The 5,208-nt window shown below is 44.5% G+C and overlaps 1 long non-coding RNA gene across 1 annotated transcript; it reads right to left on the bottom strand.

The window, feature by feature from the left end:
• Nucleotides 1-897: 897 nt before the first annotated feature.
• Nucleotides 898-1,416, bottom strand: LOC123042613 (uncharacterized). Its single transcript, XR_006418837.1, has 2 exons — nt 1,206-1,416; nt 898-1,106 (listed from the first exon to the last, which is right to left on the bottom strand). It is a non-coding gene; the product is annotated as an uncharacterized lncRNA (long non-coding RNA).
• Between the last annotated feature and the right edge of the window lie 3,792 nt (nt 1,417-5,208).

Below are 5,208 nucleotides of genomic sequence, written 5' to 3'. Positions count from 1 at the left end.
TCTTTTGATTTTTGCTCTAATCGGCCTAATTCTGCTACTACCATATTCTGATTTTGCTGGAAGCAGTCTACTTTTTTGCTACAACCGTCTTTGCTGGAATCAATTGTTTTTGCTTGATGGGGCTGACAGAGGAGAGGCAGGCCGGCTGCATGGCGAGAGCCGGCAAGACAGTAGTGCGGCGGCGCTCCGCGACAGTGCTGCATCGGGGAGACGAAGAGGCGAGGCGAGACGGTTGGTGCGGGTCGGGGCTGCGTCCTTCTTTTTTCGTGCGGGGGGTTGACGAAGGGGGAGGATATGGACATATCTGGCGGTTCTGCGGGTACAGATCGAACGGCTCTGAGCCGACCGGCCCAAAGTTTGGGCCGGCGCGCCGGCGCCTAACAGTCGCCCAACAATAATGATGCTCTTTGGAAAACCGAACCAAATCCTGCCTTTTTTTCCTCCTCACTTTCCTTAAACGTGAATAGACTCCAAACGAAACTGTTTTCTTTTACTTCCAACGGAACTTGCCCTTTTTTTCAACTCTTCCTTAGGGTGTGTTTGGTTCAGGAACCAACTGTAATGGAATGGAATGGTTCCATTCCAGAGGAACGGGTCGGTTTCGGCCCTATGTTCGGTATGAGCAAAAAGTAGAATGGAACGGTTCCGTTCATGTGTTCGGTTCGGAAGCATGGAATCAAGAATAGAATAACAAAAATACAAAATTTCAGCAGCATTTTTGTTTATATTTGCAAGGAAAACAACATTCTTTTAAAAACAATGGCTCCACTAATTATTACAAAGATGTAGGAGTAGCAGACAATAGCAATTTGAGTGTGCCTATTTTGTTTCAGAGAAACTAATTAACAATCCTTGCAAAGGATATGGCACTAATTTGAACAGCATAGAACACCAAACTTTAATCAAAAAGCAACCACGAGTGTCATCTCAATATCCTCTCCATCTCTCTCGTAGCTACATGCAGTAAAATCTGTAGAGCCAAAGCATATTCAAGGAGGAAGATCGCAATCGCTGCTGTAGGCCAGCTGCAACAGCAGCCACGCATCTGCTTGCCGTCCGCACGTGCTCCTCTTCTTCCTAGCACCCCATTTTCCTCCCTTTTTGTGCTGCAGATCGACAAAGAGAGATGGTGAGTCGACGACAGCGCAGATCGAGTGGTGGTGCAGATCTAAGGGAGGAAGGGAGATGAGGGACAGGCAGCGCACCGGAGAGGGAAGGGGGACGAGGGAGTGACGGCGCGCCGGAGAGGGAGGGGCTAAGAGGGAGCGGCGGCGCACCTGAGAGCGAGGGGCGAGACGAGAAAGCGGCGGCGCACAGAGAGGGAGGGGATAGGGCCGGGTCACGGGAGAGGAAACGGAGAGAACGACCGGTTCCTTCGATTCGGAGGTTTCGCTCGGTTCCGGATCTCAGCCGAATATTCGGCCGCAGGGAACGAGTGGGTTCCATCCCAGTTACGAACTAAACGCTGGAACGTGGCCCAGGAGCGGGTCCATCCGATGACATTCCGGTTGGTGACAGGAAGCAAACACACCCTTAGGAAACGACCTCTGTCTCCAAAGAAATATCAAATCTGCATAGAACTCGCTTGTTTGTTTCCTTCTTTTAAGCTGAGCGAAAAAAAGGATCCTTACCTATTATTTCGGGATTTCAAAGAGAGCTAAAAATCCGCAGCTTCTCTTTCCAACTAAAACCAGATTGCGTCCCTAAAAACAAGCCACGCAATGCTTTCCTTATCTCTCTCTCTCTTCTTGCCTTTTCTTTCTCTCTTTCCAAACAAATCGTATAGTACTTCTTTTTCCTTATATCTTTGTTTTTTGTTTCGCTGAGTTTCCAAAAACGTGAATGGCAAGAACTCCAAACCGAATAGCACTCCTATACCGTGGGAAACAAACCCTTTTTTTGCGGTCAAAACCTTCCGACCACCCACGTGATCTGTTTCTTCCAAATCCTTTCTTTTTTTTTTCACTATATTATTTTTGGACGCGTCTAGCCAGCGCACGGCCGCCCGGGATACTTAGCGAGTGGCCTGCCACTTTAGGTAATTTTTTGTCTCCTTTTCTAATAGAATAGTTATCAAGTAGCCTCTTTTCCTACTACGTATTAAATGCCAGCATATGCATCTCCTCTTGTGCATGTATATGCATGTGCATGTGTTTGTTCACATTTATTTTGTGATTTTAAAATTTTATAAAGGCATAACTTCCAATACGCGTGTCCAAATTCAGATCCGTTTTCACTGTTGAAACCCTCGCGACCTGCTCTTCAAAAGTAGATCTCACATGGGGACGTTTCAACGAACTAGTCTTCCTGTCAACTAAACAACAATATGTGTGCAACTAGACTATATGCCGCCCCAACTGAGCATATGTGTGTGTCAGTAGTCCTTCTGCCAACTAAACATCAATGTGTGTGCAACTAGACTACATTGCCGCGCCAATTGAGCATATGTTTGTGCCAATAGTCCTGCCAACTAAACATTAATATGTGTGCAACTAGACTAAATTACAAGCCAAATGAGCAAATGTGTGGGCAACTAGTCTTCCTGCCAATGAAACATCAATGTGTGTGCAACCAGACTATATTACAAGCCAACTAAACATGTGTGTGCAACTAGACTAGGGACAAGGCTTGCAATCCACTACTAGATAGTTGGCCGGGGAAGTAGACCAGTTGCACATCAAGTTGTTATGGTTGGTAGGTTGCAACCCCATATGAAGTTAGATCATGTTGCTCCAAAGTTGGTTTTAAAAAAATTTGCACCATGTAGTATTAAAGTTGCACAATGCACTACTTTAGTTGCACCATATAGCACCAAAGTTGGCATTAAAAAAATTTCGTCCAAACATACCCATGCGGGATCTAATTTCAAAGATTTCGTCGCGATGAATTCAATGATGAAAACGGATCTGAATTCCGGCGTGTGGTTTAAAAGATATAACTTTTTAAAAATTTAAGTGGCCAAAATAAATGTGCGTGAATCTGTTTTCAGGACTAGTTCTTACGCATTTAATGCTAATAAAAAATATCCACTAGCTGACAAAAAAAGACACACATGTACGTAACAAGCCCAGCCGTCCGTTCATATGAAAAAGTGCGCATGCACTTTTAAGATTTCAGGATTATTTTTTCTCTCTCCAAGGACACGTCCAGATATGGAAACCACCGATCGAATCCACGTGCACGTTCCTTCTTTTTATCTCCAAACGTGATGATCCAAGGCAACAAATCCACGTGCATGTTCCTTTTTTTTTTTTTTTTTTTCATTCGAAAATCCCACCACGTCCAGAACTTGGAAACGTCCAACCGAATCTCTTTCTTTTTCTCGCTGATCGCAACCTTTCCAAAGTAGCGACAGATCGGCCGTACTATTTTTTTATAAGAGGAATTCACACTTTATGAAATAATGCGAGAACGGCAATAGCGCACAGATGGTGATGATGTTGGCAGCGGCGGCAAAGAAATTAAATGGCAATGGATGATGACAACAAAGTGAATGATGGTGAGAGCGGATGCGGCGTGAACAAAACGTGACTAGAACTCGAAACACTAAAACCAGCAACTCGACACACGATGCAACCAAAAATTCAACAATGCAAAAACTAAGTGATAATAGCGAAAGGCTCAGACTGTCTGAGATACGGATGAACTAATCTAACCCTTTTTTTGTGGCTTTTTCTTGGACTCTAGGTATAAAAAACAGATGCAACCTGACTACAAAAAACTGGAAAATCTCACCGAGCAACCTGAAAACTGATACCACTTAATAGAGTCAAAGGTGTCCCGTCTTTCGATGAGATGGTGAATATCGTTCGGAGGAGTAGACTTTGACGATCCGACTACGTACGTGCGAGGACGTCGCGCCTTAGCAATCGCTAAACCAACTCCGAGAGGTTATTGACCACGCTGGAGCACGATCAACCTGACCACGAGAGTCAGTTTCCTGCGAGCAAACGAAGAAAAAGCAAGAAACTGAGATTGCAATCTGGATATTGCGAATATAAGATGAAAGCTTTATTGATCAAGGTGGGGTTCTGTGACGCCTTTGTCTGGTCGTTGAACACAAACGAAGTACGCGAAGTTGCAGCTATGGCAAACTTTAATCTAAACAAAATCCAAGTCTAAACGAAGCCTTAAGGGCTATATATATTGGGAAAAGAGAGTGGATTTTGTCCACAATTGGCAAGGTGGGACTAAAGAACCTCCTAAGTCGTTTCCCCTACAATATGGACTCTAAAAATAGTTTACATGGGCCTCGCCCAAAATAAGGTGGTGCAACACCAATAATAAGCTATGGACGAAATTTATGAAAGGCCATCTTGTATATTTCGTCCATCGTCTTGTATGTCATCAGGGTGGCTTCAAAGTCCGGAAATCTCCACTTGAACCTCCATTCTTGTTCTCTTCGCAAGAACCTTCATCTCCGTGCTTGACCATGTTCCAATGTTCATCCTTCTTGTCCGTGCTAGGCCCTTCAATTGCAAGCAACACAAATGTATCTAAGTTAGGCAGCATCATATTCTCATGAACACTAGAAACATTGCCAAGAAACAAAAGTACCTGATAATTTAATTGGCGTATATGAGCTTTAGCAACTGTTCCAAGAGGTAAAACAACAGGGGATATGGGTGTAACTGTGGTAGCCATGTCCTTATCAGAGGGCCGACTGAGGGCCTTTTGCCCACGGCCAGGCAAGAGGGAAGGGATTTCCTTCATAATTCTTCCTTGACTAGATTGATATATCTTCGCTATTTATATTGAGAGATTTACTTGACTACCAAGAAAGGCTTTACTTGACCCCTAAGCGAGCAACCCTTATCGCTAATTAACCCTAAGACTAACGGGCTATATACCGCCAGACCAGGCCCTTTAGTCCCATTACGTACTCTAACACAACACCCCACCTGGACATACAGCTTGTCCTCGAGCTACATCCTAACCAACTTATAACCATGACTCGACACAACACAAACCTAACACCTAAAAAACCTTTTACATCTAGGTTTGTGTTATTACTCTCAACCTGAAATAGACTGGGACGCTTTATTTTGGATGTGCACGTGTACCGCCACCTAGATCCCATGGACACTACTTGGACAAAAGGAGTGCATGTGTATGGCTGTTGGTCTACACCGGACAGGGAAGAGTGGATGGCTTGCAATGGAGAATGATGAGGAGGGGTGCGCCCCCCAACCATGATGTTGCGGACTT

This window comes from Triticum aestivum, chromosome 2B (genome assembly GCF_018294505.1).
Source record: "Triticum aestivum cultivar Chinese Spring chromosome 2B, IWGSC CS RefSeq v2.1, whole genome shotgun sequence".
Classification (NCBI taxonomy): Eukaryota; Viridiplantae; Streptophyta; class Magnoliopsida; order Poales; family Poaceae; genus Triticum; species Triticum aestivum.
Note: the sequence above shows the minus strand (reverse complement) of the source record. Positions and strands in the feature narration are given on the sequence as shown.